Source organism: Sapajus apella, unplaced genomic scaffold, assembly GCF_009761245.1.
Source record: "Sapajus apella isolate SASKATOON/1434 unplaced genomic scaffold, GSC_monkey_1.0 scaffold88, whole genome shotgun sequence".
NCBI classification, from domain to species: Eukaryota; Metazoa; Chordata; class Mammalia; order Primates; family Cebidae; genus Sapajus; species Sapajus apella.
In genome coordinates, this window is record NW_022437028.1 from 5,589,088 (window position 1) to 5,601,921 (window position 12,834).

At 47.9% G+C, this 12,834-nt stretch overlaps 1 protein-coding gene across 1 annotated transcript in view; it reads right to left on the reverse strand.

The window, feature by feature from the left end:
- Positions 1-312: 312 nt before the first annotated feature.
- The window catches only part of FKBP6 (FKBP prolyl isomerase 6), a 34,437-nt gene continuing 21,915 nt past the window's right edge, over positions 313-12,834 (reverse strand). The window contains exon 9 of the mRNA XM_032254992.1: positions 313-752. The gene's annotated coding sequence lies outside the window, so the exon portion shown is untranslated. The remainder of the gene's footprint in view (positions 753-12,834) is intronic.

Genomic DNA, 12,834 nt, shown 5'->3' on the forward strand with positions numbered 1-12,834 from the left:
GGGGGGGGGGGGGTGCCTCCCGCCTCAGCCGCAGGAGGAGCGTGGGACCCTGGAACCGGCCCAGAGAGGCCTGTGTGGAGCAGGGAGCCCCGAGTGTCGGGGTGCAGGAAGGTGAAGCAGCTTCAACTTTCCTGTTACGTTGCTGGCATGGGTTCCCCACAGCGGGAGCGGGTTGTGGGGAACCCCAAGCCTGGTTTGCAGCGTTTCATTATCAGTTGAATCAGAACCGCTGGCTGCAGAGCCCCGGCCCAAGCCCCGCTGGCAAATGGCTGGAAGCTTAGCTGAGTCCGCGCAATTCACTTATACTGGATCTTGCAAAGACAAGGAAGTGTTTTATTTATTTACAACAAAAACATTTGTAACATAATTCTCTCTTCAAAACAGAGAACCCTAGAAAATACACAAAGCAATCTCTACTGGTGTTGACCCAGGGACATTTGCAGCCGGAAGGGGGGCTGGGACTGGGAGGGAAGCCAAGGACTAATTCCATCTGAAACACAAGAAACTGCCTTCCAAAAAGTAGCAGTGTTCTACTTGTCAGTAGCTACGCTTCCCTCCCCTCTGTTATGAACATGAAAAACAGAAAACAGCACCTGTGAAAACACATTTCAGTGGTGTTTGTCAGAGACGCGCCCGGGGCACTCCAGCCCCTGCTCCAGATAGGCGGCTGCCACGGCTGCCCTAGGGAGCTCCCTTCCACCCCAGCGATGGAGAATGCCACAGCTCTCTCCTCTCGTTGGCAGGTGAAGAACCTGGGAATCAAACACAGTTGTTAAAAACACCTCAGGACTCAGCAGTCGCCACACAAAGTCACAGTTGCATGTGCTGGGGGCTAGGGTCAGGGAAGGGCATGACCGGTGACCAGACAGGAGCCAAGAGACAAAGGCTATCACCGTGCGGCCCTACTGGATGGGCTCTGGGAAACTCTTTTTTTGAGACAGTCTCGGCTCTGGTGCCCAGGCTGGAGTGCAGTGGGACAATCTCGGCTCACTGCAACCTCTGCCTCCCAGGTTCAAGTGATTCTGCCTCAGCCTCGCAAATAGCTGGGATTGCAGGTGCAAGCCGTGACTCCTGGCTTTTTTGTATTTTTAGTAGACATGGGGTTTCGCCACGTTGGCTAGGCTGGTCTCGAACTCCTGACCTCAGGTGATCCACCTGCCTTGGCTTCCCAAAGTGCTGGGATGACAGGTGAGAGCCACCTCACCTGGCCCCTCATTCCCTTCTTGCAGAAGAACAGTTCCCTTTTTTGGGGGGCGGGGGGTGGGGGAGACAAAATTGCACTCTGTCACCCAGGCTGGAGTGCAGTGGTGCCATCACAGCTCACTGGAGTCTCGATCTCCTGGGCTTGAGTGATCCTCCTACCTCAACCTCCCGAGTAGCTGTGACTGCAGGTGCATGCCACCATGCCCAACTCATTATTTTATTGTTTGTAGAGACAGGATTTCCCTATTGTTGCCCAGGTTGGTCTTGGACTCCTGGGCTCAAGTGATCCTCCTGCCTTAGCCTCTGAACTGCTGGGATGATAGGTGTGAGCCACCATGCCCAGCCCAGAAGAGCAGTTTCTGAGGTGAGGGGGGAAACCTGCCTGTGACACTTTTCTCTGTGGGCAGCGGCAGAGGGGCACAGTGCGGGGGAAGCATCTTGTTTCTCATTTAAACGTAGGCTGGGCGTGGTGGCTCATGCCTGTAATCCCAGGACTTTGGGAGGCAGAGGTAGGTAGATCACTTGAGGCCAGTTTGAAACCAGCCTGACTGACATGGCAAAACCCCATCTCTACTGAAAATACAAAAATTAGCCAGGCATGGTGGATGCACCTGTACTCCCAGCCACTTGAGAGGCTGAGGCAGGAGAATCAGTTGAACCTGGGAGGCGAAGGTTGCAGTGAGCCAAGATTGCACCACTGCACTCCAGCCTGGGTAGCAGAGCAAGACTTGGTCTCAAAAAAAAAAAAAAAAAAAAAAAAATCTAGTACTGGCCAGGCATGGTGACTCTAACCTATAGTCTTAGCACTTTGGGAGGCTGAGGTGGGAGGACAGCCTGAGCCCAGAAATTTGGGGCCAGCCAGGGCAACATGAGGAGACCCCCATCTCTACAAAAAAATTAAAAGATCTAGCTAGGTGCAGTGGTATGTGCCTGTAGTCCCAACTACTCAGGAGGATGAGGCAGGAGGATCACCTGGGCCCAGGAGTTTAAGGCTGCAGTGAGCCATGATTGCATCCCTGCATGTAAGACCCTGTCTCAAATCTAGGCAAGGTGTGGCAGCTCATGCGGATAATCCCAGCACTTTGGGAGGCTGAGGTGGGAGAACTGCTTGAGCCCAGGAGTTTGAGACCAGCCTAGGCAACACAGCAAGACTTACGTTGTTTCTACGAAACAAAACAAAAAACCAATAAAAAAGTTAGCTAAGCAGTGCCGTGTGCCTGTGGTCCTGGCTCCACAGGAGGCTGACATGAGAGGACTGCTGAGCCCAGGAGGTCAAGGCTGCAGTGAGTGTGTCCGGACCACTGCACTCTAGCTTGGGCAAGAGAGTGAGATTCTGTCTCAAAAATAAATAAATAAAAATCCAGTACGAACAGTGCTTTTTTTGTGCTAGAAATATGATGGTACTCTGTTGGTGAAGCTCTAGTGCACATCTAGCCTTTGTTGAATGGCCTTTATTACAATTTCTAAAAGTCATGGCACCCGGGAAATTCAACTTACAAAGTCACCGCCCTTACGGAGGGAAGTGGGACACAGAGATGAGTACATAAATATATAACACGTGCTATCGAGAAACGTAAGCAGAATATGGGGATACAGGGTGATGTGGTTGCTACTTAACATAAAGTAACCAGGAAAGACTTCTTTGACGAGGGGACATTTAAGGAGACAAGCTTCTCTATGAATGGTCAGAAGAACTTTCTGGGCGGCAGGAGTATCAGTGCCAAGGCCCAAAGCGTCAGGAACATGATCAGAGTGTTTACGAACATCAAGGAAGCCAGTGTGGCTAAGGCAGAGTGAACACGGAGAAGAAAACGAGGAAGTGAAACTGGCGTGGCAGCAAGAGGCAAACCACGCAGAGCCACAGAGGCCTTCGGAAGGACTTTAGACTTTATTCTGAACGTGCTGGGAAGCCAACAGAGGTTGTGAACCTGGGAATACTATTAACAAAAGGATTGCTCTGGCTGCTTTGTGGAAAGCAGACTGCAGGGGATCAGAGCGGAAACACGGAGGGCACCCCTCGCTCTGGGCAGGCCGTGTGGCTGCTCTGCCGGGTGAAAGGCGGAAGTCTCGGTGCTGAGTCGGCGCCCTGGTCTGGGCTCGCAAAGACGGGCAGCAGCTACTCTTGTCTTTTGCAGCATGTCCCTTCCCCTTTATTCCTACGAACCCGGGCTGCCACAGAAGTCCGACTACGTAAGACCATTACATGGACAGTCCTGCTGAGTTCAGGCTTCCCGCCGTCCCAGCCAAGGTGCCAAAACACATGGCTGAAACCATCTTGGATGCTCTGGGCCAGCCCATCTGTCAGCTGAATGCCACCAAGTGACCTCAATTGATACCACATGGAGGAGGAGGATCACCTGGTGAGCTCAGCACTAATTCCTAACCTAAAAAACTATGAGACAGCATAAAACGGTGGTTTTAAGCCACTAAATTTTGGAGTAGGTTGTGACTACATGGCGACAGATAAAGAGAACGGGGAAACGGAAGTGTGCTGCTGTCAGGGCTTCCTGGGACAGTGAGGTGGAACAGCATTATTTAGACTGTGGTCACTTAAAGCTGCAGATTACACTAGAGCAGCCACTCAAAGAACCACAGTGGTATAGTGAATAATACAATGGAATACTTAAACAAAAACCCCACAAACCACTTCAATCCAAAAGGAAGAAAGAAAAGAGAAAAAACAGATACACACAAAGAGAAAACTATGGTACAGCAGGGCTTCCAATAACGTCATTTCATTCAATGTCATTTCCTTCTAACGCTGATGAAGGGAAAAAATTCCAGATGGGGCCGCTGTCTGTCTGAGTTGGCACATTCTGCTCATGCCTGCGTGGGTTTTCTCGAGGTACTCAGCTTCCTCCCACATCCCAAAGACGTGCACATTAGGTTACTTAGTATGTCTAAATTACCCGAGTGTGAGTGTGTGTGTGTACCCGATGATGGAATATGTGCATGTGTGTGTACCCTATGATGGAGAGAGTGTGTGTGTATGCATACCCTATGATGGAGAGAGAGAGAGAGACAGAGTGTGAGTGTGTGTGTGTGTGTGTGTGTGTGTCCTCTATGATGGAGACAGTGTGTGTGTGTGTCCTCTATGATGGAAAGGTGTCCTGCTCAGGGTTGGTTCCCAGCTTGTGCCCTGAGCTGCCAAGTTAGGTTCTGGCCGCCTTCGACCCTAAACTGGAAATAAGCAGGCTGAAAAACGAGTAAGTACAAATTACTGCAAAATAAAAATTCATAAAGTATATGATACTCATACAAATGCACAACAATAAATAGCATGGTATGAAAGTGCTCAGCAAGCCTGCCAGATTGGTTACTGTTTTTGAACTGTATGGTGGCAGGAGGTGCTCCTTACCATTTCAGCTTCACAAACATTTACTCCTTGATTTAACCCACCTCCACTATGACCACCATCACTCACTGAGATTCACCAAAAATTGGGCAAACAATTAGGTGTTTCTATTAATCTTTTCCTGAATGTATCTCTAAGGTCACATTTCTTCTAATGTTTAAAATTAGAAGTGCTTGGGATCTTTATTTACGAGTTTGGCAATCAGAAATATGCCAGAGGAACTTAACACTTGTTTATATCAATTTGCCTATACTAAAATTAGTTTCATTATACTTTGTTTCACTTCAAGTCAGTTTCCAAGAACCTATGGAGGATGTTAAGCAAGGACTGACTTACACGCAACCATATCAATACATGTACTAAATATAAATGGTCTAAACACTTGAGCTGCTGAAAGGCAGAGATTCTAAGAGTGAAATTAAAAAGATGCAACTATGCTGTTTATGCTAAGAGATACACATTAAACAAACATAGATAGGTTATAAATAATAGGATGGGAAAATATATAGCATGCAAACAATAATCAGAAGCTGGCATGACTATATTATGATTTTAGAACAAGTAATATTACTGGAAATAATGGAGGATATTTTATACAAGGGTCAATTCATTAAGAAGCTGTAACAATGTATATGTATCTAATATCACAGCTTCAAAATCCATGAAGCAGAAGCTAACAACTGAAAGAAGAAATAGGCAAAACCACAATTACAGCTGGAGATTTTTACACACATGGTCCCAACTTCTAAAGATCAGAATTAGGATTTTTTGACTTTATGATGGTGCAAAAATGATATGCATTCAGTATACTCCCTTATGATGGGGCTACATCAGGATAAACTGTCAGCTGATTGTAAGTCTGACACTTTCAGCTTACAATATTTTCAGTTTACCATGGGTTCACTGAGGCATAACACCATCATAAGTTGAGGAGCATCTGTATTCCCTTCTCAACTGACAGCACAAGCAGACAGAAAAATCATTAAGGATATAGGAAACCTGAACAACTCTACCAACCAATCCAACATAATTAAGGTTTATAGAATACCATAATCAACAACTGTAGAATACACAGAAGTGCATATGGAAAAATCACCAAGATCATACGTTGTGTCAGAAAACAAGTCTCAATACATTAAAAAGACTGAAACCAGACTAAGTTATCTGACCACAGCAGAATGAGAAAATCAGGAAAATCTTAAATATTTGGAAATTAAGACACACTTATATGTAACCCATGGGAAAAGAAGAAGAAAATACAAGGAAGAATATCACAATAATACAGCAGGAATAAATTTAGTATCTTGAATATCTCAAGATCAAAGAGAGTAAGATTTTTTTTTTTTTTTTTTTTTTTTTTGGGCAGAGTCTCACTCTGTCATCCAAGCTGGAGTGTAGTGGTATGATTTCAGCTCACTGTAACCTCCACTTCCTGGGTCAAGCAATTCTCATGCCTCAGCCTCCTGAGTAGTTGGGACTGCAGGCATACACCAACATGCCTGGCTAATTTTTGTATTTTTAGTAGAAACGGGGTTTCACCATGTTGGCCAGGTTGGTCTTGAACTCCTGACCTCAAGTGATCCACCCACCTTGGCCTCCCAAAGTGCTGGGATTACAGCTGCATGATCACTTAAAGCTGCAGATTACACTGGAGCAGCCACTCAAAGAACCACAGTGGTATAGTGAATAATACAATGGAATACTTAAACAAAAACCCCACAAACCACTTCAATCCAAAAGGAAGAAAGAAAAGAGAAAATGCTACCTCACCTGGCCCAAGATCAGTAAGAATTTAAACTCACAAACAGACAAAGAGGATGAGAGTAAAAACAAACAGTAGGCTGGGCACAGTGGCTCACGTCTGTCATCCCAGCTACTCGGGAGGCTGAGGCAGGAGAATCGCTTGAACCTGGGAGGTGGAGGTTGCAGTGGGCTGAGATTGTGCCACTGCACTCCTGCCTGAGCGACAGACTCAGTCGCAAACAAACAAACATTTCCTTAACATAATAAGAAACAAATACGACTCAGCCAAAGCCAGCATGGTGTTTAATGGTGGAGTCAGCAGCAGCTCCATTACAGTCACGAGGCACAGCCGTCGCTACTAACTCTGGTCTGGAAGCAAGCGCCCCACCATCAGACAGGATCTGAGTAAGACACAAGAGGAGGGACGGGCATGGTGGCTCACGCCTGTAATCCCAACACTTTGGGAGGCTAAGGCGGGGGGATCACCTGAGGTTAGGAGTTCAAGACCAGCCTGGCCAACATGGTGAAACTCTGCCTCTACTAAAAGTACAAAAATTAGCCAGGCATGGTGACGGACACCTGTAATCCCAGCTACTCGCGAGACTGAGGCAGGAGAATCACTTGAACTCAGGAGGCAGAGGTTGCAGTAAGCAGAGATTGTGTCATTGCACGCCAGCCTGGGCAACAAGAGCAAAACTCCATCTTGGGGGGCGGGAAAAATATATGAGAGGAGAAGACAAAATGGTATGGTATCATGCGCCTCATGCATGCAGTGAACTGCTGATAGAACTCACAGAACCAATGAGGAAATTATCAAAAATAACTAAAAAACATCGGAAAGGTGTTTGGTTACAGAGAAGCAAATAGGCAATTTATAGAAAGGACACCTCAGCCTGTGAACATGTGAACAGCGTTGGTCAGGGACCTGCTAATGCTAGTCATGAGATCCCATTTGCCATACAGCAACCTGGCAAATATTAAAAAGTCTAGCCATCCAAATGATGGCAAAACGACAAAATGGAATCCCAGACACACCAAGGGCAAACTGGTACAGCCACTGGAGAGGTCAGCTTAGCACTACCTAGTTGGGGCAAAGACACACCCATCACAACCAGCAGAGAAGTCAGGCGGAAGGATCAACTCCATTCGATGCTCCTGTCCGTCTGTCCAGTCCATCACTCTCATCTCTACCTACCTACCTACTAGTCACCGATAAAACTCTTGCCATATCCTGACAGGATGGAATGCTACCCAGTCACTTCTTAAAAATGAGGTAGTTCATTTTGTGTTAATTTAGAAAACACCCGAAACGTAATGAAAACATATTCTAGCGCAAAATGTATAATTCTTTTTTGTGGGCAGTTTACACATATACTCACATTCTTGAATATTAAAAAAAAAAAAAAAACAAACAACAAAAAAAAACACTTCCAGAAGGCTACATCTGAAGCATGGACAGAAGTCACCTCTGGAGAGGAGGCTTAGGGGCTGGGGATAATTTTACCATCGTGCCCCTCGCCACTTCTGTTTAAACCATCAGCATGTGGCATTTTTGTAATTGAAAATTCAGTACTACCAAGAAATTGGAGGGTGGGTACAGGAACAGCAGAAGATGCTCATTGTCAAGCCTGGGTAATGATATGTGGGCAGTGATCACGGTTTTTTTTTTTTTTTTTTTTTTTTTTTTACCTTTGGAAAATGTCAATAATGACAAGTTTAATGATAACCAAGTGAAGAAAGAAAGACAGCTTCAATCTAGGTTGTGTCCCATGAAATGACTTTAGAAATAAACCCTAGAATCAATGTTCTGCAGGCATGAATGCAGGTGGGTGGAGATGCACTTCAAGCTCCCCTCAGACAAAGGGATCCCACGAGGTTCAGGTAGCCGGATTTTCAAATCGGAGACAATAAGAAGTAACATTTTAGCATAAAGGAGAACGCACCAACATAGGAGAGCTCAGCTCACATTTCATTTTGAAAACCCAATGCACGTAGCACACAAGAGGTGCAAAGTCAGAAAAAAGGTGTATCCGTGGCTCGAGGAGAAATAAGCCCAGAGATCGACAAAGACAATGGCAGTTGGGTTGCGGCATGGAACACAGACAAAGGTCCACAGCCGACTCCAGCTGAACTCCTTCAAACGACCAGGCTGCTTCCAGGGCAGGCAGGCCCCAGGCCGCGGGAAAAGGCACAGGGACCATGAACTAGAAACCCAAGCAGCGGTGCCACCAGAATCACACAACATAATGAGCCGTAATCAAAGAAGGGTGTGAAATGTAACAGAGAAGACAGAGGAGTGATGTCACCGCGGAGCCACGAGCTGGAGGCTGCAGAGTCCAGGATGTTTCTGTCGGAAATCCAGGGACAAAGAGCTGAGGATCAGGGCTCAGCAGGTTCCGTTCCCACGGTGGCAGCGGGGGTCGCATGCCAGCCTTGCTTTGCAGCCCCCGCCTCAGGCACCTCCCCCATATCCTGCAACGGAGAGCTAAGGTAAACTCAGCCATGAACATCATCCAATGAGAAGACTCTGGAACCTTTCATGGGTCACTCAGCCCTTCAAAAATACTGATCAAAGTTATGGCTACCTCTTCAAAACGCCAGCAGATGACCCAAGGCTGCACATAGTAAATGTGGAGATTGGAAGACCTTCCTGCAACCATTCAACTGGTTCCCCTTCCCAAATGCATTACTCAGCCAATCTTAAGAACCTAATCTGGGTATCTCCAATAATTCCAACTGAGGGGAAACATTTTTTGTGGAGCCCTCATCCCTTGGGACTCTGCTGTGACACCCTGGCCAGCCCGCAAGGCAGTGGTCCTCTGGCCTGCTGGGTCCTCCACCTGCCCCTTCCATTCCTGTCAGGAGGCTGCTCAGAGCCCACCCTTGCCATGGGGCCTCTCTGACCTGCTTCTCCCCACCACCCCGTGGCCCTGGCTCTCTAGCGGCCACTCCACACTGACTGCTGCACTTCCTGCAGCTGCCCTCGTGGTCCTCCGGGCCAGCTCTCTGCTCCTCCCTCGGTCACATCCCTCTGCAGGGAGTACGATTACTTCCCCACTGTCACGGCTGGCCACCTAGTCCTGCGAGAATGTGCATGGAGCTGAGTGGAGCTCAGCTCTTTCCAGGCTTACATGGAACCAGAGCACCTGCAGGCACCTCCTGGTTTTGGGGGTGGCCAGGCCTCACAGCGTGGCTCTGCTGCATTTCCTCCGACAACCGCAGCTTGCCACCAGCAGCTGCTACTGCGCTGTGATACACTGTCAAAGAGGGGTCAAAGTGCCACCCCAACTGCCACCCTTGTTTAAAAACGAGATTTAGGGAGGCCAAGGCAGGAGGATTGCTTGAGGCCAGGAGTCTGAGACCAGCCTGGCCAACATGGTGAAACCCCATTTCTGCTAAAAATACAAATATTAGCTGGGTGTGGTGGCAGGCGCCTGTAATCCCAGCTTCTTGGGAGGCTGAGGCAGGAGAATTGCTTGAATCCAGGAGGCAGAGGTTACAATGAACTGAGATCGTGCCACTGTGCTCCTGCCAGGGTGACAGAACGAGAGCTTGTCTCAAAAAAAAAAGAAAGAAAGAAAGACTGTGATAATTACCAAAATGTGAATCACAGAAATAAATTCAGCACGTGCTGTTGGAAAAATGGCACCAATGGACTTGCCTGATGCGGGGTTGTACCAAACCTAGCATCTGCTAACAATGTAAACAATGCAGCAACCCTGAAGGGGATAAAGAAAGAGCAGAAAGATGAGGTGAGCTGTGTCATCAGGCCCCAGCCACCAGAAGGGCGCACAAGAAAGACGGCTGTCAGCATGATCTCATCATTGGGACGGAAAGGATTAAGCTGGGAATGCTGAGGGTGTGGAGTGCCGAGTTATCTCTGCATTAGCAAGATGCGTAGTCCCCCACAGAAGCTGATCTGTAAGAGGGTATGAGAGACAGGAAAACGCCCCCCAAGGTGTCCTTGTTCTAATTCCTGGAAGCCATGAATATGTTACCATACACGGCAGAAGGGATTCTGTGGTTAAATGAAGGACCTTGAGCTGAGCAACTATCTTGGCTGGCCCAATGTAATCAGATCCTTGTAAGGGGCAGGAGGATCAGAAAAAGAGAAGGAGCCAAAATGATGGAAGCAGAGGGGAGAGAGGAGCTGAAAGAATAAGAGACTAACAGAGGGGGTGAGAAAGGCAGAGACAGGGAGGGAGGGAGGGAGGAATATTTGAAGATATCATGGTGCTGTTTGTGAAGACAGAGGAAGGGGCCACTAGCCAAGAGATGCAGGCAGTCTCTCCAGGCCATTTCTTCGAGAAGCAAAAGGAAGTAACTGAAGATTTGCTCACATTCATGGCCATGATACTCAGCGTACCAAAAAAATGAAGCTCTATGCCCTCAGGATGCCAAACATCCGGGAGATGCCCTCGGTCTGCCTCTCGCTGCCTTTTCTGTTTGGACGGATGCTGACGATGACTGCTATGGGCACTCCACACTGACAGTGCAGACCACATTCTTCTCACCTTGTGAATGTCTGACCATCCTCTCAGCTAGAGAGACCTTCTGCTCATAGTTCTTCATTCTTTTATCTATTAGATTTGAAAAAGCTTCTCTGGGTTCCTGAGCCTCTGGGGCTCACCCCAGTTCATCTCAGCTTCACCCTGGGTCAGTGGCTACTCGGGAGCGAAGGGGAGCATCAAAAGTATAACAGTCAAAACCAGCTACAACCGCAAGTCCTGAGAGCATGATCAGCACCCGCAGAACAGGGGTCAGCTGGCAAAGTTGGCGGGGACTCGTGCTCTCCCTAGAAGGCGCAAGGCACCAGCTTGATGTCACAATTCCTTACTGCTCAGGTTCACTTCTTTCACTCATTGCCTGTATGCTTAACTATCCAAGGTTGGCGTTTCAGATTACGCATGCTTGGAGGCAGGTGTATGCACCTAACGAACCCCAGAAATTAAAAGCAGACTAAGCCAATATCTGACAGTCTTAATGAAGCATAATCTAAACAACGCCACAGTAACCTCCAAGATGTGACTGCTCCATGGCTGGGTGTAGTGGCTCACGCCTATAATACCAGCACTCTGGGAGGCCGAGGCAGGAGGATCACTTGAGGCCAGGAGTTCGAGATCAGCCTAGGAAACATAATGAGACCCCACCTCTACAAAATAAGAAATCAGCAGGGCATGCTGGCACACGCTTGTAGTCCCAGCTACTTGAGAAGCTGAGCAGGACTGCCTGCGCCTAGGAGGCTGCAGTGAGCTATAATCGCACCGCTATACTCTAGCCTGGGTAACACAGGAGGTCTTGTTTCTCTCAAAATAACAAAGTGCTTCAGCTTCACCCTACAGACGATGAAACCAAGGCCCAGAGAGATGAAATGACTTGGTTAATGTCATAGCAAGCGATAAAACTGAGGATCCGAATGTTCTATCTTTCAAACCCGCAATGAGTCAGAAAGGACACTTCCATGATTGCGGAACATCAGCAAAAGGAACCCGGTTATCTGCAGGAATTTAGCTCAGCAGCTCTCATTCATACCTCACCCGCAAAGAACACAGAATCCACAACAGTAAATCTTAGCAGGAAGCAGGGTTTAGGCCCGTTACAGCTGCCAAGAGAGGATGTGGAGAGAGATGAAGGGCCGAAGCAACCCTACCAGGGGAAATGCCTTCCCAGAACGGGTGTGATGAAAAGGCAGCCACTGAAGTTGAGGTATTTATAGCCACACAACAAAGGGATGACTTCAGGGACACCTCCAGAGCTGGGAGAAAAGGCATTTCACAGATGCCCAGAAGATCAAGAGCCCAGGTCCCACAGTCTGCCTGGAACACGGCTTGGCCTTCATCTGACAACACGAGAATGCCTTCTGCCCAGATGCCCTGCAGAAAATGCAATACCATTTTGATGAGGGGGAAAAAAAAAGAGGCACAGGGAAGGAGAATCAGAAAAATTAATTACAAAAATCTCCAGGCATGGTGGCTCACGCCTGTAATCCCAGCACTTTGGGAGGCTGAGGTGGACAGATCACCTGAGGTCAGAAGTTTGAGACCAGCCTGGCCAATATGGTGAAACCCCGTCTCTACCAAAAATACAAAAATTAGCTGGGTATGGTGGCAGACAACTGTAGTCCCAGCTACTCGGGATGCTGAGGAAGAAGATTGAACCCAGGACTCAAAGGTTGCAGTGAGTTGAGATTGTGCCACCGTACTCCAGCCTGGGTGAGAGAACGGGACTCCATTTCAAAAAAAAAAAAAAAGAGAAAAAGAAAAAAAAGGCCAGGCATGGTGGCTCACACCTGTAATCCCAGCACTCTGGGAGGCTGAGGCGGGTGGATCACCTGAGGTTGGGAGTTCAAGACCAGCCTAACCAACATGAAGAAATCCCATCTCCACTAAAAATACAAAAAATTAGCCCTGCATGGTGGTGCATGCCTGTAATCCCAGCTACTCGGGAGGCTGAGACAGGAGAATCGTTTGAACCCAGGAGGTGGAGGTTGCGGTGAGCCAAGATCGTGCCACTGCACTCCAGCCTGGGCAACA